At 33.5% G+C, this 25,648-nt stretch overlaps 1 protein-coding gene, 1 long non-coding RNA gene and 1 pseudogene across 3 annotated transcripts in view; all 3 read right to left on the bottom strand.

Moving 5' to 3' along the window:
- LOC132757742 (uncharacterized) overlaps positions 1-25,648 on the bottom strand; it is a 95,531-nt gene that overhangs the window by 17,438 nt on the left and 52,445 nt on the right. The window lies entirely within an intron of this gene.
- On the bottom strand, positions 804-11,310 carry LOC132757744 (uncharacterized). Its single transcript, XR_009629496.1, has 3 exons — positions 11,277-11,310; positions 2,267-2,369; positions 804-860 (listed from the first exon to the last, which is right to left on the bottom strand). It is a non-coding gene; the product is annotated as an uncharacterized LOC132757744 (long non-coding RNA).
- Positions 14,526-16,029, bottom strand: LOC132757743 (glutathione peroxidase-like; annotated as a pseudogene).

Genomic DNA, 25,648 nt, shown 5'->3' with positions numbered 1-25,648 from the left:
CTCCTCCCCCAATAAAACCATTGGACATTAATAAAAGTAAAAACAAAATACTGACCGTCTCGCGCTTAAATGGTAAAAACTTGTTCACACTAAAAAACGATAAGTCTTGCTTTATTGGCCCATTACTCATCTAAAATTGATTATTAAACAATATTGGTATTTTAAATAAAATAGAAATTTCGGTGATCCGTCAATTTGTTTATTGAAAAGTTTTAACTGAAAAGTATAGATAAAATTTTTTTGAATGTATTTTGCGTTGTTGTTTATCTACTAGTATTTACTAACCTGTATTTTTATTCGGTATTCCAGAGTGCTGCTGTCGTTCAAAGCTTGTAAATTTCTCCTTCTTCTTCCTATTATCTCTTATTGACCGCTTTTTCAACTCCTATAAATGACAAAAATAGCAAACATATTATCATTATGTTGTTATATCACGATTGGATGAAATTGCACCAGTAGTTTATGAGGAGTGGTCCAGACAAGTTTTGTGACGGACGGATGGACAGACACACGACGGAGAGGTGATCCCTTTATGTCGTCACTACTCCGTAGAGGCAACACAAAAAAACATAATCATTTCTCTATTATTGCCATCTAAAGTGCTTGTATTGATTCTTGATTTTTATTTCATCAATAAAATTTGCGTAAGTCAGCATAATCAGTCCATAGATTTTCGTCATAGTAACTTTAAGATATAATTCTAATTTAAGATATGGTACTTTATCAAATTCATTGTGCCAAATAAATTACCAATAAATGTATTATTCTGTTTAAAATTTTTTCAATTTTAATTTAATTTAAACTTACCTTTTCAAAATTGTAGAAATCCTCATAGAATTTCTCATCTCGAATCTTTTTATCTAAAAAACGAAAAAAAAGAGAAAAAAGTGACGACGTGAATTCAAACAAATACATTTATCATGTCTATGCTCTTTTTATCTTTTTATTGAGTTTTACGCCCTGATGGTACTAGAACCTACAGCGATGAGGGGCAATCTAAGTGGTTTTAAGTCATCTTAAACCACAAGGCCACGAACGCTCCCACACTTGACAAATCAAGCTCTCTAGCAACTATTTTATGAATCTGAACATGCCTAAATTAACCTTCAAACCATGCATTGCATTTAATCCCCTATCGATCTACAAATACCCCCTATTTTATCTCTTTTATCTGATTGTATTGTCCTGCGCCATGCAAGAACGGACGTGGAAGTATATTGTTGCGAAATATATTTCCTGATATACAAAAGGTAGTGCAATTCTTCATATTTGGCGAAAGCATCTTTAAGTTAATTATTTCGTGAATATTCTAAGAACTTTCAAGACAAAATTAAAAAAGGAAAAGATTGAAGAACATGGCAAATAGAAACTACATTGTATATTCTTATGATATCACTTTATATATAAGACGACCGTTTTAACTAAGTCTACTTAGCAAATGTCCACGGGAGGACAGTCTTTCGTGACCTCCGCTAGTGTCTGGTTAATATATAAAATATTACACAGGTCATAGGTTTCACAGGAAAGGTAAATCAAATTTTCGCTGTCAGTGGTAAATGAAATACTGTTTTTATCGTTTTACTTGAAATATTTTGTGAAACAAGAACACACATGTCTACTATATTTCAGTCCCTTCTTGCACGGTGCATTTGTTTGCTCTTTAATACTATTTGTCGTAAGGCAGGTTTTGGTAAAAACCAGTAGGATTTTGTACAAAACGACCCGTCATAACGTCGGCATGGCATAGTATATGTGATCTTTTACATGATAACCATATTTTGTAATTTCAAGAGAGTTTAACGAATTGACAAAAAATGATTACAGCGAAGACGGCGATGGATAAGGCTACAACGCTTTGTGTTTGTTTCACATTAAAACAACGTATATTTCATTTGACCCATCAATTTAGTTCAAACTTGTTGAAACATGAAGTTGGAGGAATATTTATCCATACTTTCATCGACAGATGCCCCTCCGCCACTGCTGATGAACTCAGTTCTGTAAAAGCTATGACCAGTATGAATATGACGACCTTTGCCAAAGTTTAAAAGCTTTATGATTTATAAATGCTTTACAATTGTGAAATTTGCTAATGTCTAAATAACCTTCTTTTACAGTTATATATTCACACATTTGTTTTTATTTCGGGATTGTTTTAAACTTGCAGTCATTTCAAATATAATTTTGTCTCGCGCTCTTTCAAATACCCAATTAAAACGTCAGACATTATGTGAGTTAGAAAAGATAAAACTTAACAGAAATTAACCTTCTGTAGATTGCTGTTGAGCATTCTGACCTGTACCAACAACGCTTGTTTCCCTGGTGGTGTCATTTTCTTTTCTGTCATATTCTTGTTTCTCTTCTCGGTCCTGTTAATTAAACAAGGGTTCTGTAGACCCCAATGCGCTCACCTGAGAACAGACTGTTATTTGTGTAAAAGCAGTAAAAACTAGTGTTGATAATTAAAACGATGTTGGCCACTAAATGCAAAATGTATTTTTAAATATACTATATACATTGGCTTAATTTCATAGCTGTACATCAAAAACAAGGAAATTGGTCACTAGGTCAACATATAAGCCATTAAATATCAAATTTCAGTTCTACACTTGAAATTGTGGACATGGTTAAAATGTGATAGTTGTATATAAAAATCCCAAAGGAAACCATTTCATCATAATCTAAGTAAACTGATTCCAAAGTTTAATTTTACATCTTAAACTGTGCACATGGCCAAGTTTTCAAGGCATGGTCCAAATTTCATGGCTGCACATCGAAGTACAAGAAAGTAGGTCACAATTTTGACCCAAAGCCTTTAATTTAAAAAATCTAGATTCAGCTCCACCAGACAATATTTCATGTCAAAATAAGTTCTAGCTTTCTCCTATTTAGAAAACATTTTTAGTCTATGTTTTTTCTGTATGTACATAATGAAAATCAATGACCGTGGGGCGGGGCCAATTTTGACCCTGGGGCTTTAATTTGAACAACCTTGGTAGAGGTCCACTATACCATGTTTTATGCCGAATATATCTAACCTTTAGCCCTTATCAATTCAAAAAAGAAGATTTTTATTTTTACTATATAAATCGCTATATAGAAAACATATGACCCCGAGGAGAATTTTAACACTTTGGACAAAGATTGAACAACTTTGGAAGAGGACTTACAAATGATACTATATACCTAATATCAAAGCTCTGGATCTTGTACTTTCAGACAAAAAGACAAAGATTTTTTAAATTGCACTTTTAAAACTTCTTTTCTAGCCCCGTGACTTGTTCAACAGACCCAAACCATTTAAACAACTTTGAAATTGGACCATCCAAGGATCATACCTGTAAAATCTGGTTACTGTGCAGTGATTTGTTTCAGAGGAGATGTTTAAGGTAATTATTGACGACGCACGACGGCGGACTGTGGGAGATCACAACAGCTCACCATGAGCAAAGTGTGCTCAGGTGAGCTAAAAAAAAACAAAAAAAAACAAAACACCATCTTTTTTAATATTTTGCAAATAAATTGCCAACAACAAACGTACACAATTTTGATCAACAGTACAGCATATAAACGTTCAATGTTAGAACGAGCAACTATGATTACAAGTATTTAACTGCTGTCTTTTAAAATATTTACAGTAGTGATGTCTGCGCATTTCGACAGCTTCGCAGTAAAACAGCTGCAGGCAGTCATGCAGCAAATCACGTTACATTTCAGCCAAGTCCGAGATTTTCTTGGCGATGTGGGGCCCTACTACATCAAACCCCAAAGCAGAAGTGGGGCACATCCCCCCTCTGGCACCCCCTTTGTGTACCTTTTTGAAAGGTGGCAGCGCCTAAAAAGTAATCACTTTTTTAAACAACATTTCTCAAACAAAAACCAGTGTTTTGGGTTAAAATAGGGCATTTTTTCACTATTTGAGGCCTCAAAAAGTGGGGAGAAGCCGTCAACACATGTCTATTCACTTTTAGAGGCCTCAAAAAGGGAGGGGGGTTAAAAGCCGTCAACACATATTAAATTAGTTTATGTATATTAAATTTTTGAATGTCCTTTATTAAATGTGTAAAGTTTTTTTTCTTCAAAAATCACACCTGTACTTTATTTTTTATCAGTAAATAGCAGTAATGTCTGCACAATTCTACAGCCTCTGCAGTCATTCACGCGTGACTGCGCACCAATTTTCCAAAATTCCGTCATTCAACAGTAACCTAGACCGATTGTTTAAAGCATTATCACAGTGTACACTCCATGTCCAGTAAAACTTCCGCTTGCGAGCAAGCAAAACGCGAAAACCCGCCGATTTTGAACTGAAAATTGATAAATAAGTTAAATAAAGACCAATCATGGAGGAATTGTTACTTTTAGAACTAGGAGATACATAAAAGATATCATATCTGTCCCAGGCCCTACGGCAAAACCTATATTTTCCGTAAAAATACGATTTTTCTCCCTGAATCTTAAAATATAGTCACAATTTTTAACTTCAGACACCGATTTCAAGCTTTTCATATACAGCAAATCCTCGTGAAACTTTGAAGAATAATCTTGTGAGCTTGGGAAAAAAAATAACAAATTAATCATCATTGGTGTTGTTTCTTAACTGTACGGTTGCTTGTCAGAACAAATTAAAACTGTGAAAAGTTGCTTGATAGCCAGCTATTTTATATTTTCATGATAATTTATTTCAGCTATTGTTAATGAATTTAATATAAAAAATAACATATAAACGGCGTTTTTACATGTCAATGTTTTGGAAATGGGAAAATACACCAACGTTGTACGGCTTATTGATGTATTGATTTGCATTAAAGAACTTCACATTTGTTTATGGAACGTCTTATATGCATGAATTCAAAGTGTGGTTTTTATTTTCTTTTGACTGCCTGCGTAATGTACTGTAAAAACGTCGTTTGTGTATGAAAACCAGAGTCCAGTAGTTTAATGGTAACAAAATGGATACTGAAGATAAAATTTGTTTTGAACGATAATTTGTGTGTTCTGTTTTCTTTTTATCTGTGACATCCATAATATGTCAATGAAGTTTTATTCCAAAGGTAAATGCAACTGACATCAAATAAATATGAAAGTGTGTCTCATTGACTCCTAAAATTGAATGTTGTACAATGTCAGTAAGTTAATTTGTAAAACAAATAATTACTTGATTGATTTATGTCTCATCAATGTACACACTATAACAGAGGCTGACGTATATATGCAGTGCAATAATGCACTTCTAATCCAAACTGATGTTTGGTTACATAAAGTCGGACTGCATACGTACACCATTTAATATCTATTTGCCATTATTAAAATATGAGGTACTTTCTTCACATTGAAATTTCATCAGAATGCCCATATAAATGAAAACAACGAGGCATCAGATAAGAATCTACATGTTGCAAAACTGAATAAAAGTGTATTAATTTAAGCATTTTAGACTAACATAGAAAGAAAATGTGAATATTAAAATATAATACTTATTTTAATGTCAACTCAAGAAAATCAAGCCCCTTCTTGTCATAGTCCTGCTAATAGAATATGATAAACAAGATCAATAAGGAAAGGCGGCGTTCAATGAACGCAACGCCCACACGACCCAGGAACAAGAACCAGCGGCAAGGAGCCCAGGAGGACCCCAAACAAACAACCCTACCTATAGTGTATGCTTCTTAAATTTACCTATATTTATATGCTTTATGTTGCTAAATATCAGCATTAAAATGGCAAATTTACATGAAAGTTGCAGACTCGATTTGATCGAGTCTGTACATGAGGGATAATGACAAGTGCAACATCCCTCACATCCCCTAGCACCGGCTTGAGCGGTACTCAATTCTCAACATTTAAAAGTGCTGGACTTAATGATCCCAAGGGCCAGAAAAATATGAAAACACTGAAGTGAAGTGCGAAAGTAAACCTGTTTTGCACTAATTCAGAGGAAAATTCATTCAATATCTTTTCCGCTTACCTATAATAGAAAATTGTTGCTACAGCTTGAACAAGCACTTTTTGTACAGGTTCTTTAAAAAATATATGACACACATTTACTAAGCTTATAACTAAGGACCTTTACGTATTTTTAAAAAATGATCTTTAATAGCAGACACTATTTATTTCATATTAGTAATAAATCTTCTTTCAAACAAGTCGTCTAGTGATTAGAAATGCAAACGATATTGCAAGCAACAGTACAGTGACCTCGCAAGAAACCGGACGACTTTATTTTCAGATTATGCAAGTAACCATATAGTGAGAAAACCTAAACGATGGCAATTTCAGTGTCAATATTTTCTTAACTATGAAAATTTTCTCATTTTCTGTTACCTAGAGAGTTATTTTTTAACCTTTTACTTCATATAGACGTGTCTAAACGGCTTTTCGCCCCCGACTTTTTGGGGACTCAAACAGTGAAAAAATGCCTTATTTAGGCCGTAAACACTGTTTTTCGTTTGAGATATGTTATAAAAAAGTTATCACTTTTTCGGCGCTGTACCTATCAAAAAGATACATCAAGGGGTTGCCAGAAGAGGGATGTACCCCCTTCTGTTTGGTCGCCAAGAAAATTTTAGAATGTGGCAGGCTAAAAATGGTCTCAGGCCGATCTAAAGGTAACGAGCAACAAACGTTGAAAAGTTGTTTACTGTATTTCAATCCATTCAGAAGTTGCTTTTCAATGAAACCGGCCATATTTCACAATATGCTCATGCGGTAAAACGTTAAAGAGTCAAAAGGGTTTGCACAAAAATTAGATGTATACCTTCAAAAGTGTTGCTTGAAGTCGACTTGAGAAATCAAAGTGAGTATGCGCTTTGTTTTAAAAGATATAGGTTTTGCCACAAGAAACATACCGGGAAAATCTGTTTCATGTAGGACCCAGATTTCTTAAATTTTCGGTCTTAATTGAACTATTTTACTACGGAAGTATATTAAGGCCGTTTTGAGTTAGAAGTTAGAAGGCCAAAATTCGAACTTAGATGTTAGATCTTAGATCTTATGTCTTAGTTCTTAGAACTTAGAGGTTCCGTAAAGGCAGAAACGCCATATTAACTGCAAGAAGATGTAAGTGAGAAAAACTTTTATTATGCTTCTTTAATTATAGTTTTTAATTTAAATAATTGCAGAGCTATAGATAGTACGTTTAAAGATTAAGTGATTATAAATTATATACATGTATAAGGGCCAACAAAACAATCAAATTCATTAGGAGGCAAAGATCGACCAAGCTATTTTCAACAGGCTGGGCAAAACTCCATTAGAGGCTATTTTAGCCAGTTCTAGCTATTTAAACCCGAACCTGGCTAGCAAATAAATCTACGATGAGGGACACAAGCGTCGAAACTGATATCTGTTGCCTGTATTTGTGTTATTCCCCAATTATCAAATTTGAAACAATATTTAAAATTGTGTATCTGTAAGTTTTATAATAATTAAAAAAATCCGGTTTTTTTTCTAATGTGTATTAAAATAATTTGATTATTTTTCTTATTGCAGAATAGTCTTCATCACTTTTCCGGACGACGAAAATGGTCTCTGAATAGGCATGGAGGTTTGGAATTTGGCTGTTTGTTATTACACCAGTAACAAGTGTATCACAGATTGAGCTGTCATTCACAGAGTGGTGAATTAACAAGACTAGAACTGATTAACTTTGTGTGGCATGTAAATGGTTACGACAAGTTAAAGCTGTGTTAACTGTGCATTCACGGAGATATCTGTACAGTAGACTCATTTTATGGCTCGAAATATCAAACAGCGACAACTCATCCGCAGTGATAGCGTCATATTATCCAGACACATTAAACAAAATAGAAATTGTCCCTAGGCTCCTTCCTAGGAACTGAAAATTCAATGCTAGCATTGCTTCGCTCATTTTTCAGATATATGGCACAGAAAGCGTATCAGGGTTGAAAAGTTCTTTGTATGGAAAGAGTGTTACAAATCAGCGTTTAGAACCCTGGTAGGGAATTTTACTTCGAAGACAAGGTTGCACTGGTGACAAAGGGGCATAATTCTGCACAAATGATTGATGTTGTGACCTGCTATTGGCTACGCATTGGGGCCACCAGTACATTCACAAAGAGTCGCATTACTGAATAGGCATTATATAATTTTACAATGGAAGTATATGGTTTTCACATTGAAAGGATACCGAATGATGGCTTATCAAGCAATTGTTGTATAAATAGCTACAAAACTACATGTTAAGCGTGCAATAAATAATGAAAAAATCCATAGCGATTTTATAAAAACCACATGCCATTATTGTGACTATAGTTGCGTGTTCTTTTAAATTTCAGTGATAAGGCAAATCACATTTATCAAAAGTATTTTTGGTTATGCAGTACGTTTATTTATTGTTTTCTTTTGTGTGTCGGCCTTTTGATCAAAGATGTGTCAGCATCAGAGAAACCATATCAACTGGTTTTACGCGATACATCAGTACTTGAGCCTGCCTTTCAGACTAGTTAGGACCTGTGTTTAAATGCGCGGGCCAATAGGTATAACTTAGACATAAGAACTTAGTTATTAGAACTAAGTTATTAGAACTTAGTTATTAGAACTTAGTTATAAGAACGTATGCTGATAGGGAAATGAGAGTTCTGCAGCATGAGGGATGAGGGATCGAGCTATATCTAGACTTCGGGGATCCAGTTGGATCCGGATATTTCATCGGAATTTCCGTTTTTTTAGAAAGTTAAACCAGAACGATGAACTTAGAACTTTGATTAATGTGTCAAGGTAGTATGAGGCTATCAATGTGGATGAGTTGTTGCTGTTTCATACTTCGAGACATGAAATGCGTCGACTGCAACTCTTAAAAACAAAATATAAAATTAAAGAAATATAATTAAAAGTTTACCTCACATACATCTTTATGACTATCTTGCAGTAAATATGGCGTTTTCCCGTCCTTACGGAACCTCTAGTTCTAAGACCTAAGTTATAAGATCTAAGATCTAAGTTCAAATTGTTGCCTTCTAACTCAAAACGGACTCAATGGGCTACCGTACTTTAACTTTATTTCAGTCGAATTCCGCGTAAAACTCGCTCGCAGGCGGAAGTTATAGCGGACACTGGAGTGTACGCTGTGATAATCATAAATACTTTTATCTATAAAACAAAACATTGTTTGTCAAAATACTATCTTCATTGAAATCAGTCTTTTGTCGGAGTATAAATTACACAAAATGCGCAGGCTGTACAATTGTTTCTATCCATTTCAAAAGACTTCAACTAACCATGCATCGATAAATATACATATTTGAAGATTTTTTAAGAAATTCAGGTAAAATTACAGATCTTTGTTATTGTACAGGATGAAAAATTCAACGAAATTTGAATTCTTTTTCCTTATTCTTATTATATTTTGTTTTAATTGTTTTTGTTTTAAACATTAATAAAAATCATTTTTAATTTGTTCCCCGCCCCTTTACGGAAGAGATATGTTCCAAAAGCGCCAACAAATTCTGTTCGATATTCTTAATTTTCTGAAGCTCCACACACACACGCACGCACGCACGCACGCATATTCATAAGATAATTGACTTGATATTTTATCTCTGATGCCTGGTCCAATGCCGAACATTTGGCTAAGTTATTAAATCCCTTAATACATGTAAAAGCGTTGCTCTGAACATAATCTGGACATTACATTTTCTCTAGTGACCATATATTGAACTTTATTATACCGGTAACACTCAATTAAATCTTCTTGAGCATTTGTGATGTACAATTCTAATTGACATTTGACCTTTATGTGTTGTCTTATGCTAAGGGAACATGATTTTTGAGCATTACATCCCAGCTTACTTTTTGAACATTTTTGGCAAGTTTTATCATCATTCCTCAAAACACTTAGAAGGTGTTACACTATGAACAGACGTTTTCGCCTGACCTCTAAATATGACCCCGACCGTTGCAATAGAGACCTGGTTCATGTACACAACGTACAATACGACTTCGGACTTATGATGCTAAATGTTTGTTTAAATTAATTCTAAACTCATTTTGTGCATGTATATAGTATGCCCCTACAAATCTGGACATTTTATAACAGTAACCATAACGTTTCATGTATTGGCCTGGTTAAAACTGGTAACTCTTAGTCTCGTGATTGATTACATGTGTGATACAATCCCTCAATTGTATAAGCAAATTGTGACATTTTACTAGTTTGCATAACATTGACTTCCATTTTGCGTCCGACAGCCAGATTTTCAATTTTGAATATTTCTTTCAAGTAGTTTTGGAAGTCCTTTTTACATGCAAAATTTTTGCTCGGGGCATGCGTTCTTTTTTGACATTTTATATTTTACCTGAAGGGGCGTTCGTTGTCGCGTGATTTAATTTGTAATCGTTAGAGTATATGAAACGAGTGATTACGAGTGGGGCGAAATCGAAGAATGTTTGAGCTTAGCAATTTTTTTGCAGGAGCATCCCAGTAAATTTCAATGTGTCACGTGAGCTGCTGATTGTATTTCATATAAAATTGAAAACAATATTGGCAAAATATTAACTTATTTTGCCTTTTATTTTTACATTTAACAATTACATAATAGCATAATGCCACTGTAAGTTACATAACCAGAGCTTACATTTATATTTCTTATCAATACATTGATCAGACAAGGATTTTACACAGTGTTACTTTGACCTTTGATCTAATGACCTGAAGATCAATAAAGGTCATTAAATGGCCTTGAACAGAGTCTCTACATATTTATATAAACTATAGCTTAATCCTTAAATTGATCGGACCAGTAGAACAGGACGAACTTACGTACGGGAGGACGATCAGAAGGACCAGCCCATCACAGTAACCTATGTACCCCGCGTTTTAAGTGGGTGCATGAAAATCAACAATGTTTTGAATAAATGTAATATTGTCCTTGTCATATAAGAATAGGTAACATAGTGCAGAATAGCTTATCATAGAGCAGATTACCTCATTCATCGTTCAGTTCAAACAAACACGTCCGGGACTTTTAAAGAATGATACTTAAAAATATAGAGCTGGTTTCCTTTCTAGTAATGTAATCAGTTTAATACCAGTTTGGTCTAGATCTTCAAAAAATAAGATAAAATATCCAGATTTTTTCCGAAATAGTTACAATTTTGTATACATGCAGAAATCAATTGTATAGTGATTTAGTTCAATTTTATCAATTCCTTAATACGTTGAATAGAAATGAATTTAGTTTCGACACTTTTCACATGTGTTTTTTAGAATATTTTAAAATTATTTATGCTTAATTCAAAATAAAATAAATGTTTACCTCCATTGTAAAACAACTTCCTCTTTATGTTTTCTAATGGTTCGTACGTCATATAGGTTTAACATGTCTAAATGACAAGCTGAAGACATTTTGTACTTTCTTTCTAAACCATGATAACCACAGGTGCTCGTTCAGTATTGGCAGTGGCGTACTTACCGATACGCCGATACGCACGGGCGTATATAAAGAAAAAGAGTCACGAAAAAAAGATTTAAAAAATGAAATCAATGATTTTGGCGTAGATCGATCAACATATTCGTAGCAGCTAATTGATTCTATATGTATGCTTAGGATGTTACCGAGTATACAATCAAAATTCAATTATAATAAAAGGGAGTAAGCTCATATATGAGCAAATTAAAATTAACATGAAGTATCTTTAAAAAGATACTCGGCCGAAGTCAAACTTGTGAACTTGCATAGGATAAGCTACTACTAACCATGCTAACCGCAAACAGAACATTTTATTCGTCCTCAATAGTTTTATTTCAGTTCATTTTTACCCGCAATGTTTTCTCCATTAATTGTCATCTTAGATTTAAACAATATAACTTACATTATTTGATTTTAATCAAAATGGAATTTGATTTGAATAGGAATTTATAACAAAACAAAAATTTAGTAGATACCATACACTAATTCCACGGAGAATTTTGCAACTGTAAATTAGTCGAAAGTTCGTTTCAATCGTCTTATGCCCGGTTCAAGAAGTGAACAGCTTAGAAAGAGAAACCCAATCGCACGCAAATGTATCAAAAAGGCGATCTGTCATATTTAATTTAATATATTTATTGAAAAACTGTTAGAAACACCTAAAAAATATCATTATTGTGTTTTTATATTTATTCTGACTTATATCTTTTCCCAACACTTCTTGACATCGCTCAATCGAACAGACTTCTACCTATAACGGAAGCACTTCTAAAGTATCAATCGAACAGGCTATTTGTGTTAAAATGACCAATGAAAATTCTGCCTATATTCATTTCTTTACTGTTAATTTTAGCAGATGTCAATGTGAAATCAGACAGTCTTCGGCCGAAAAACATTACTTAGGTATATCACTGGGAAGCCATTTTTTAGAGAGAATTATTCTATTGTTCAAGATGGCGAGCCTGTTTATACCAACATCATGTGCGCGAAGCATTTAACTTCATAATAAAATAACTTAAATATTTCGAATGGAAATTGAAAGACTACAGTTGAGAACAAAAATGTTAAAGACAATATTTATTGTCTACAACATTGACATAAAACGCATTTAAAAATATTTTAAGGAAGCTAAATGATCGTGCGGTACTACATTTTAGCTGAAAATACAATAACTTCCCAGTACACTAAAACATACTTGTGTTTGTATTTAAGTCATACAAATCATTTTAAAGCACATTTTCCTTGATTATATCTCATGTTAAGTTATGGTGAAACAAAAGAAAAATAAAGAAAAAACTAAACTTGTTACAAAAAAGGAATTAAATCGCATCTTTATTACAAGATAGACATCTGGCCATGTTTTGTTTTTCTAATAGTAAATAGTTTGTACTATTTAAAACAGGGTACACGTTAGACTTGGTGCAATTTCTCTAACATTTAATATATGAAACTGATGTTATATATAACTATAGAAACAAATATAACAAACAAACTTAACACCTTTTATGTGTTAAATGAAAGAAAAAAAAGGTTTTGATTTTTTAATTTTTTTATATGCCTGAAAGAATTTCGGGCATAATATTATTATGTTATATCCTCTGGCGTCCGTTCGTCTGTCTGTCCGTACGAACTCAAGTGACATTTTTGGATGAATATCCATGTTCATTCCGTACAGACGGTACTTGTGGGGAAAAATGTTGCTTATGGGGTGCAAAAACGTTGCTTATGGGGTTTTAGAGATCAAAGGAGATCAAAGTAAAAAACCCATAATGTCAACTTAGTAGGAACGTCCGTCTGTTAGCAATTTGGTTTTCGGAGCATAACTTAAGTTCCATTTGCCCCACAATATTCAAACTTCATAGGATGGTTGTCCATATTGGGTAGAAGACCCATATTGATTTTGAAGTCACAATGTCAAAGATCAAGGTCACTATTACCTTTAAACTGAAAACAGTTTCTGGAGCATAACTTTAGTTGCATTTGCTCCACAATATTCAAATTTCATAGGATGATTGTCCATATTGGACAGTAGACCCCTATTGATTTTAGGGTCACAAGATCAAAGTCACTATAACCTTAAAACTGAAAACCGTTTTCGCTCAATTAATTAAGTATTAATCAATCTACAGCTGTAAAATTTTAAATGATGAACAGCCAAGTCCAATACATAACCCCTATTGATTTTAGGGTCATAAGGTCAAAGGTCGGGGTCACAATGATCTTTACACTGAAAAATGTGGTTTCTGGGGCATAACTTAAGTTTCATTTGGTCCACAGTTTTTAAACTAATTAGAATGAGTGTCAATATTAGGTAGAAGATCTCTATTGATTTTGGGCTCACAAGGTCAAGGTCACTATAACCTTAAAACTGAAAAAGGTTTTTGCTCAATAACTTAAGAATTAATCAAACTACAGCTGTAACATTTAATAGGATGAACAGCCATGTCCAATACATGACACCTATTGCTTTAAGGGTCATAAGATCAAAGGTCAGGGTCACAATGACCTTAACACTAAAGATTGCGCTTGCTGGAGCATAACACATTTGGCTTACAGTGTTCAAACTTCATAGTATGATTGCCTATATTGAATAAAAGATCAATATCTATATTGGGGTCACAAGGTCAAAATCAAATGACCTTAATATTGTTAACAGTTTTACATCTGTCAAACTTCATAGGATGAGTTCATATATTGAGTACATTTATTATATGCCCTAAAAAATTTGCTTATATAATGTTGAACCCCTGGCGTCTTTCCGTCGATCCGACGTAGCATTTTTACTTACAAGATAACAACTTAATGGTGGTGCTTATATATATATATATTTATGTGTGTGAAGGTTCTTCAGCTATAAAGGAGATTGCTTTTTGAGAGAGGTTATACTTATTTAATTCTCATGTTTTACAAAATGCTTCATCTTTCCTAAAAAACACTTTCGGGCATATAATGCTCCGCCTAACGGTGCTCTTGTTTTTACTTTCATTTATCTCAGAAAAGTTTGTTGTTTGGAGGAGAGTGTATGGTGGGTGTTAAAAACAAAATAAAAAAGATAAAAGGAAAAAAACGGAGGAAGAAAGAACAATAGAAAAAGGGTCAATATTTAAGCGTTTATTTTAGTTATGTTATCAAGATACAAGTCGAATGCACAAGAAACTTGTATCCGTCAAACAGGTCAATGTCAATCTACAGGTAGATCCTTTTTAAGAAAGACAAATCATGAAAACTAAAATAAAACAATTCAAAAAATAATTACAAAAGTTAAATAACACGTAATATCAATATTTTCGACATATAAATACAGCACTATAATTTCAAAGCATTTATCCAACAACTCCCGCAGCAGACGCACCGTTTCCCGCTGAAGATCCCGAAGACTTGAGTTTTGCTACTTCTGCTTTAATATCAGCAAGAAGCTGAACATCACTTGAAGGATCAACTGATGACGCATATCTATAAATAGGTCTGCCGTCTGGACCAATCAGAAACTTTTCATAGTTCCACCTGACATCCTCAGTGTAGACAGGGATGTACAGGATTGGCGTGTACATCTTACGGGTCACCGTCGGACAAAGAGACTGAAAGTAGTTTTCCAAAAAATACACTGTTATGAAACAATTAGAAAAGGTGGTAAGTTAACAAGTAACTAAACTTCACGGATACACGTCTTGTTTTGCATCCGACTCTATTAAACAAAATGGCCTGTTTGAACACATACTTCCAAAACATTTGCAAAAAACACATTAGTTATGTTGGGCCAAGTTGATGCAGATGTACATGTAACTACAGCACTCTTTCAATGATATAACCTAATAATAATGGTGATAATAATAGTAATAATCATAATAACTTTATTAAAAGATGTAGATGATTAGTTATAACAAAATACCTTAAGATATGTGAACATCTTGTGTTCATTAAATCCATTAATATCAACTTTCTGTGTGAGTGGAAAGTTTGGAACGAACCCGTTGCCGGGACGGACGTATTTCAGTCCATTCATCAGCTCCACGCCGTTCCACGATGGCTCTTGCTGCAAATAGAAGAACAAATTTAATGACATACGTAATACATATCATGAGTAATATAGTACTATAATACTTTTACTATGGGACAAAGTTGGAGAAAAATGGGGGATGTTTAGAAAGAACTTTAAAACAGGTCTTATGTTACAATTTAATATAATAATTATCAGACTTAATTCAATGAAAGAAAATTAAAAAAAAAAAACGAATAACATGAATGACTTACCATGTTAAACTGGTTACAAGGTACACCAAGAGCCTGGAAACCTTCAGCACCATGGGTAGACTGTAGTGCATTCAGTCCATGGTACTGAAAAACGTACCCTCAGTAGGTAGCCACGTTGACAATCAACGTTACTTTCCCACGAAGAGACGTCAGATCAATTGATTCATTCCCGTGAACATTATTTATAGCAAAATCAAAAATAGTGCCGTTACTTAAAGAAGGATCACATGTGCTTCTTGGCGGCGTGTCCATTGCGCCAACAAACACTGTCGTGAGCGAGAGTAGGGCGCTTATTACGCCCCCTCCCATCATTTTTATTGAATGTCAGAAAACAAATGACTGACAATTAGATCAAGAACAAGTTATATGGTGAAATTTTATCTTATCATTTCAATGAAGATATAAACCCTACATATTTCAAAATAGTCATGACATCTTTAGACATGACCTTTTTAATAGTTAGGCATTTTATAATTCCATTGTTTATTACCATGTCAGGTGAGTTTACAGTAGGCCGACCAGATACTGCCTAGAATTGACAAGATTGACGTCCATATAACAAGTTTCAGTATATGCCATTATTCGAACCAATTATAAATGTGTTTGTATTTGTAAACTGTTTCATTTTTGTACTTTTATCTTTTGAGAGTTTTCGTCATCAATCGAGCCTCTCGCCACATGAAAATCATTAAAAAGTTGTAGTCAAAGGTAATAAACATATACATGAACATACTGTGAAACGCCTATATTAAGGCCAACTGGGTTCTAAGTCAAATTGATTTTATTATCGGGGTGGCCTTGTGGAATTTGCAAGTCGGTTAATTTTTCTGAGGGCATGAGCTGCCAAATTATGCAAGTTCTTTCGTCGTATTCTATATAATTATTCTTAACCATACAGGTGAAATAAAAAGTTCTTTTTTCTTGTTCTTTTAACCATACAACGAACTTTAAAATCATGATTATATTTGTGAATAAATTGTCGTTTAAAACTGTAATAATTTTAGGAATCTGCCGTTAAACATGACCTTAATAAATAATATAATATTGTTACAGGCCAGATGTTGTTGTTGCGTTCTAAAATGTTGTTCATGAAAGTAGGACTTAAATATTATTTATTTGGAAAGATAATACATTGAAATGAGGGAAGTCCGCAATTTTTGTCTATAAAACAAAACATTGCTTGTCAAAATATTATCTTCATTGAAATCAGTCTTTTGTCGGAGTATAAATTACACAAAATGCGCAGGCTGTACAATTGTTTCTGTCCATGTCAAAAGACTTCAACTAACCATTCATCGAGAAATACACATATTTGAAGATTTTTAAGAAATTCAGGTAAAATTTACAGATCTTTGTTATTGTACAGGATGAAAAATTCAACGAAATTTGAATTCTTTTTCCTTATTCTTATTATATTTTGTTTTAATTGTTTTTGTTTTAAACATTAATAAAAATCATTTTTAATTTGTTCCCCGCCCCTTTACGGAAGAGATATGTTCCAAAAGCGCCAACAAATTCTGTTCGATATTCTTAATTTTCTGAAGCTCCACACACACACGCACGCACGCACGCACGCATATTCATAAGATAATTGACTTTGATATTTTTATCTCTGATGCCTGGTCCAATGCCGAACATTTGGCTTAGTTATTAAATCCCTTGATACATGTAAAAGCGTTGCTCTGAACATAATCTGGGCATTGCATTTTCTCTAGTGACCATATCATATATTGACCTTTATTATACCGGTAACACTCAATTAAATCTTCTTGAGCATTTGTGATGTACAATTCTAATTGACATTTGACCTTTATGTGTTGTCTTATGTCTTATACTAAGGCAACATGATTCTTGAGCATTATATCCCAGCTTACGCTTTGAACATTTTTGGCAAGTTATATCATAATCCCTCAAAACACTTAGAAGGTGTTGCACTATGAACAGACGTTTTCGTCTGAATTCTAAATATGGCCCCGACCGTTGCCATAGAGACCTGGTTCATGTACACAACGTACAAAACGACTTCGGACTTATGATGCTTAATGTGTGTTTAAATTAATTCTAAAATCATTTTGTGCATGTATATAGTATGCCCCCTACAAATCTGGACATTTTATAACAGTGTCCATAACCTTACATGTATTGGCCTGGTTAAAACTGGTAACTCTTAGTCTCGTGATTGATTACATGTGTGATACAATCCCTCAATTCAAGAAGAAAGTTTTGACATTTGACCACTTTGTATAACATTGACCTACATTTTGCGCCCGACAGTCAGATTTACAATTTTGAATATTCATTCCAAGTAGTATTTAAAGTCCTCTGTAACTCAGGACATACGTTCTTTCTTTGACATTTCATATTTTACCTGAAGGGGGGCGTTCGTTGCCGCGTGGTTTAATTTGTAATCGTTAAAGTACATTGTATATGAAACGAGTTAATTACGAGTATATATCACTGGCTGTGGCAAAATCGAAGGATGTATGAGCTAAACGATATATTGCTTTGCAGGAGCATCCCGAGAAATTTCAATGCGTCATGTGAGCTGCTGATTGTATTTTATATAAGACCGAAAACAATATTGGCAAAATATTAACTTATTTTGCCTTTTATCTTTACACTTACCATTTACACTTGAATGGCATAATGCCACTGTAAGTTACATAACCAGAGCTTACATTTGTATTTCTTATCAATGCATTGACCAGACAAGGATTTAATACAAAGTGTTACTTTGACCTTTACCTTTAACCTTATGACCTAAGATCAATAAGGGTCATTAAATGGCATTGAGCAAAGTATCTACACGAATTTTTATTAATCGTACGGGAGGACGATCGGAAGGACCAGCCCATCACAGTCACCTATGTACTCCGCGTTTTAAGTGTGTGCATGAAAATCAACAATGTATTGAATAGATGTAAGTACGTATTCGTGGTTCACTGTCCTTGGTATATAAAAATTGGTAACGTAGTGCACTAACAATAGCTTATCATAGAGCAGATTGCGTCATTCATCGCGCAGGTGAAATAGAGGAACTTGAAATTCTATCAATTAATCAATATTAACGATCATATATAATTATACTATATAGGGGAAATATTTGGATATTATCGGTAATATTGATTATTTGATAGAATTTCAAGTTCCTGTGGTTCAAACAAACACGCCTGAACTCGTCCTTTGGGACTTTTAAACATTGATTCTTAATAAAGCTGGTTTTCTTTCTAGTAATTTAATCAGTTTAATACCAAGTGGTCTAGATTTTAAAAAACAGTAAAAATATCTAGTTTCCTTTTTAAATTGTTACAATCTTGTAAACATGCATACATGAATTGTAAAATTCAATGATTTATGAATAGAAATGAATTAAGTTCCAACACTTTCCAAATGTGTTTTTCAGAATATTTTAAATTATTAATGTTTTATTCAAAATAAAATAAATATATACCTCCATTGTCAGACAACTTCCTCTTTTTGTTTTAAAGTTCCTTTAATTATTGTTAGGCATTCTCAATAACAAGTTGAAGAGGAAGACATTAAGTACTTTCGGTTTTTACAACCACAACAATAAGAATATAAAATAATGTCCATATTCATAAATTTACTAAATTTAGACTTGTAGTCTTTTATAATGGAATAAACTTTGTCAACACAACAACTTACAGCATTAAATTACTATTTGTTTCTAGTTTGACCGAAATATCGCAGCCGTTTTTTGTGTCCGAAAGTTTCACGGAAAGGCCAAGAATATACGATTGCTATGTCATTTATTTCTATAACAATCATAATAGTTAGAAAGTGCTTGATTAGGACTAAGCTACTTTAACAAGCGAAGCAGTCTGCGGAAGAAATTGAAAGAATTGTAGCAATTAGTTAAACAGAAAAGAAGTTGCACAAGCGGAAAATTCTGTAATTTCAAATGGAGCGTATATTTAATTAAAGTTGACCCAGTGAGTGTGTCTTAAGATAATTTGAATTTTCAATTTGTATAATATTATATTATAATAAAACATCATTGAAATGTATGACCATCTTCCTCAATATGCCTTTTTTAATTGCACAACGAAAGGTTTTTGCGCATTTAGGCCATGATGGTCCTTGATCACTCACCAAAGAAACATTGCAAGAAAAGGTTTCAGTGGTAAATAGGTCACATTGGGTTTGTCCTGTTTACTTAGCTGAACAATTTCTTTTTAAAACATTCTGAGATGTCTGCTACGAAATGCTACAAAACCCACCAAGCGGAGATGGTGGGTTTTACAGAATGGTATATAACGACGGACGACCGGCGACTGACGAATGGACACACTGCAATCACAAAAAAAAATTCAGTGCTAAGGAGAGCAGAAAAGAAATAATTTCACAATCGTTTCACATTTTAAGATTTGTAGCACTTTAAGATAATACGCTTGGTGTGGATTTCTAGGGTGTTTGTGGGACTTATTCATAAAGAAGTCTATGCAATGGCCACTCAAGTAACGATTACGATAGTATCGGTTATGAACAGAAGAGAGAAAATATTAACTTAAAAGCAGTGCGATGCGAAACAAAATAATGTTTTTTAGTTTGATCATATAAACATTGAAGTATTTCTTTTTGTTCTGTAAAATAGCCCCAAAGCTCACTAATAACATACATCGAGAATAAAAGTCAACAAGACAGAGACAACGTTTACAGCCCCCGACATAAACCAGCCAAAACAGTAATACCGAGATAAAAGAACTTGTCGACCAACATAGTAGAAACCTGTACAGTTCAGAAAATTCACTATTTCCATTACTGCCTGGAAAATGCTTTACATTTTTTTCCTTCAAGGCTCCCCTCTAATTAAGAAAAAGGAATGCTTTTAAATTACAAATTACTCTAGCCCTGCTTAAAGTTTAGATAATGATTTATTTGGATTTCTTAACGGTCTACGCTATACAAAAAATAATTTCCATTTTAAACCCTTCATGGTAGCTACTTCTTACTGATAATTCTAATTCCATCCTAAAATAAGATAGATATTTTTTCGTAATAAAAGTGTCAACAAATCGTATTGAATTTCACATAAATCATTTTGCTTATTTTCTGGGCTTTAGAATTTAAAACATCAAAGAGACACAGCTTAAGGTATTACTATCCTAATGCATTACCTCCACTTTGAAGAGTATTCAAATAGGCTAGAACTACTGTTAACTACATTGAAAATGACGGCCGTGGGTTCAATCCCCAGAAGGGTCAACTTTTTCTTTCTTTCTTTTTTTCTTTTAACATTATTTATGTATCTCTCATGTCCTATTTGGAAAGAAAAAAATGTTTAATTTTGATTTTTTAATTTATATAGGTATTTATTGGCTAAATTATGCTAAATCTAGTACTAAATATGGTACCTGATATTTTCAAAGTGTAATAAAATAAAAACTAGACGGTAAAAGTATTTCATATTTTACAAGATCAACCAATATACTACTTTAAAAATGTAGGGAAACTTTGAAAACAGGCACTGATTTTGGTAAATTCTAAGGATTTTTAAAATTAGGCTCCCTAAGTAGGAAAATGATCAGACAAATGGTAAAAATGGGTGGGGTAGGGTAACATTTTTACACACATTTCATAAATTTTAAGTAGAAACCATAATTTTGCTTATGTTGAGTGTTAGCTGAATGGTACTATTTGTTTCTTACCAAAAATTAATAGGAAAACATTTTTCATTAGAATGTTATTGCAGATCATTTAAAGGTTCCTCAATTCTATAAAAGGGCCCTCATAACATCCTAGCTTAAGTTCAGAAAAGTGGCCATAACTTGATTTCCGTACGGTAAACTTTGTTTAAATTGTGCATACAGGTGTACTTTAAGGTATATATATGACCTAAGATGTCAGTTGTTTAGTTCCTTATAGTGCCCATTAGGGTCGTAATACCTTAACTAAACAATGCGTTAACTTCTGAGGATAGACGGGGCAAATATGAGAGAGAATGAGATTCGGAAGTCTGACCAGCATTTGCTTGTCCATTTTTAAACTATTTCCCTTTCATCAATAAAGTGTTCATGAACAGGCTCAATCAAACCGAGCCTGCAACATTTTCAATTTTGCCGTGTTGGGCTTTCTTTGGGGATTCTTATTTCTCTTTATTCTAGAAGAAAACCAATGCTTATTACCAGCGCATTTCTGTAACCTTGACCAAAACTTCATTATCTGTTAAAAGGTTGAAAGGGCTATCGGTACTTTGCGAACGGAACGAAACGGAACGAGGGGCACTATATTGGGAAAATTAAGAATTCTAGTTGAAATTCGGAAAAATCAATACAATCATAAAAGTTAATTATGTGAACTCTGTATAATCATAGTCGAATGATGTATAATGTCTAATAAAACTCATAAAACGCAAAACATTATTTTTTTTGTCTTTGGTCCGTTACGTTACGCAAACTACCATTACCCACGCGCGTATTGCTATTTTGTGAAACGGAACAAACAAAAATTAAAGTATATTAGATATATCGATGAAAAGGAATAAAATCCTATCTTTTATTTGTAGATTGATGATTATAAATGCATACACCTGTTAACGAGCGCATTTGTACATGTATATGAACCAGAGAGAAACTTTATATAATGTACCGGTCCGGATATATTAAGTCCACACAGACTAAAAATGGAAAAACTTTGTTATCACTCTAGATATTACATTTTAGCCCAAATATCCTTGACATTGGTCAGAAAGGCTATTTGAATGATTTCCAGTTTTTGATATGGGTCATCTGAGGTCAAAAAAGGTCACAGCACATAAAAAGGCATGAAAAAAAACTTTATTAACATTTGCACTATTTCAGGTGCAGATATGAATGTTTTGGTATCAGTTTAAGTTTATGGCATTATATCTGCCTTTCATTCATTCCTTACAATATTAATTGAGAGCCTGAATAATCAGGTGAGCGATATAAGTGCCATAATAGCACTCTTGTTAATTTTTCCTGCGGATTTTGAACAGTTTATATACACTTTCTACAGTATAAACACACTCATTTGTTATAAGAGGTGTCTACTCTATAGGATACTTTTCTGTTTATATAAACAATAGGCATGGACATTTTAATTCAGGGGAGACTACTTGTATTTTGTTCCAAAACAATTTGCTAGAATATCTTTTTGAAATGTACAGTGTTTTTTTTTCTAATAAAAAAGCAATTTCAAGGAAAAGAGTCTTATTGTTTAAGTATTTATTATATTCAAGCCAATTATCTGTATTGAAATTAATAGTATAATGCCTATATTAATACATGACAAGAGGTAATGAATGATCTGTAATCATGTAAGATTTGTAATCGATCACTTGCGTAAAATAGGTACATGTAACTGGTTGTAAGTTATCTAATGGTGGATTGGTTGCCGATTTAAAAACTCTGTTTAAATCTGCGTATAACAAACAAGCAAATCATTAACCTATGCCTGAAGAACCTCTCATTATTGATAAAACAGAGATTTTACATCAAACGTCTCTGTGACCTTGATATTTGACATAATGTAAAATCTGCATAAGGGATATATTTTTGAAATATGAAATGTCCATACCATGTTTGTGCCCCACATAAGGAGGGAAGGGGGATTTAGATTTGCCCCTGTCAATCTGTCGATGCGTTCTCAGGTTGTGTCCCATGTACATTTAAAAGCGCTTGAGCTAGAGTCAACAACCTTTATAGAAATGTTGATCAGCATGTAAAGTTGTGCACCTGGGCTGCGTTTCATGGAGAGTCCTAAGTCTTAAGTTTGTCTTAAGACAAAAATTGTGACAATTTTGCGTTTCAAAGAAAGTCTTAAAAAAGGTCCTAACTTATGACTCCTATACTTATGACCAAAAACAGTCCTTACGATTTTGTCGTTTTGATGCGAAAAAATTAACCACTCAGGCCTACGGCCTTCGTGGTCAATTCCTACGCATTAAAACTCCAAACCGGTGTTAAATAGCCGACATACACCTCTCAGGCCGATGCTATTTCTTAAATATTACTGCGCGCTCTACAATTGCAGTTGCGCAGCAAGCAAGGGGGTTTGTAACCAGTTTTTTACAATGAAATTTAAAAAAAAACGGTTATTTTATCGTTTTTCGTGAAATATGGTATATATTTTCACTCAACATGATAAGAGGGCAATATATTACTTTTTATACTTGCTATAATCAATAACTTAGTAAATCCAATCCAGGATTATGCGCGTGCCATTGTATTTTTTTTAAACTTTTTTTCAGGAGAGCGAATTGGTCATAAGTCTTAAGTTTAAGACAAAAGATAGGACAGTTACTTGAAACGGTCCTAAGTGCAAAAACTTTTTCTCCTAAAGTTGGTCATAAGTCCTAGGATTTATGATTTACTTAGGACTCTCCATGAAACGCAGCCCTGGTGTTTCAAGTGTTGATTTATTAGCTCACCAGAGCCGAAGGCTCAGGGTGAGCTATTAGTATCAAAGGGGGATACTCCGGCGTCCGTCGTCCGTCGTCATGCGTCAACAATCGTCTTCTTCTCTGCTGGGCAGATTTACCTAAAATTTCTTGTGACAGTCACACTTAAATTAGCTCATGTAATTTCAATTGGCCCCTTTTAGGGGTCAACATAACTAAAAATAGAAAAACTTTTAAACATCTTCTACTACAGGGCTGCGTTTCATGGAGAGTCCTAAGTCTTAAGATAAAAACTGTGACAATTTTGTGTTTCAAAGAAAGTCTTAAAAAAGGTCCTAACTTATGACTCCTATATTTATGACCAAAAACAGTCCTAAGTCTAGGAGTGTTGTAAAGGTATCTTAAGATTGTCCTAAGTCAAAACCACTCCAAAATCAAACAACTTTATCTAGAATGATAGACAATGGTATAACTAAGAAAATAAATCCGAACACCAATATCTTTAATTCAGTCATTAACGCTGTAAAGACGTTTAAAGAGTTGTTTACATGACGTCACAATTTAGCGCCAAATATCGCGTGCAAAACAAGACGCATCTATAAATAATATTACTGCGCGATGCATAATTGTTGCGTAGCAAGCAAGGGGGGTTCGTAAACATTTTTTACTATGAAATTAAATAAAACGGTTATTTTATCGTTTTTCGTGAAATATGGTATATATTTTCACTCAACATGATAAGAGGGGAATACATTACTTTTTATACTTGCTATAATCAATTACATAGTAAATCCAATCCGGGATTATGCGCGTGCCATTGTATTTTGTATTTTTTTTCAGGAGAGCGAATTGGTCATAAGTCTTAAGTTTAAGACAAAAGATAGGACAGTTACTTGAAACGGTCTTAAGTGCAAAAACTTTTCTCCTAAAGTTGGTCATAAGTCCTAGGATTTAGGATTAACTTAAGACTCTCCATGAAACGCAGCCCAGAAGTAAAAGATGGATGATCACCAAACTTTGTCTGTAGCATTCTTATGAAGTCTTTTTATCAAATTTGCTCATATCAATTTGAGTGGCCCCTTTAAGGGGTGTCGAGGCTAAAAATAGAAAAACCTTTAGGAATATTCTTCTACAGAACTAATTCATGGACGCTCACCAAACTTTGTGTGTAGCATTCTTGGGTAGTCTTTTATCAAGTTTGCTCATATTTATTTAATTGGCCCCTTTAAAGGACCGCTAAAGCTAAATATAGAAAAACCTTTGAACATCATCTCCTACTGAAATATTTGATGGATGATTACCAAACTTTGTCTGTAGCATTCTTAGGTAGTCATTTATCAAGTTTGCTCATATTAATTTGATTGGCCATGTTTAAGCTAAAGCTTAAATGCCCCAGATCATGGCATTTCTTCATATTATAGTTTAAAGATATTCTATGCTCAAATTTAATATTAGAAAATATTGACAATGGATACTCAGTCTCTTTATAAATATAAAATAAATGTGTTTTGATTTCACACAAAGTAGATATATGTTTTGTTTTAAACTCTGATTTACAGTATAGGTGGTCACAATATAAATATAA

This window comes from Ruditapes philippinarum, unplaced genomic scaffold (assembly GCF_026571515.1).
Source record: "Ruditapes philippinarum isolate M1 unplaced genomic scaffold, ASM2657151v2 ctg6683_1_1_1_1, whole genome shotgun sequence".
Taxonomy (NCBI): Eukaryota; Metazoa; Mollusca; class Bivalvia; order Venerida; family Veneridae; genus Ruditapes; species Ruditapes philippinarum.
Note: the sequence above shows the minus strand (reverse complement) of the source record. Positions and strands in the feature narration are given on the sequence as shown.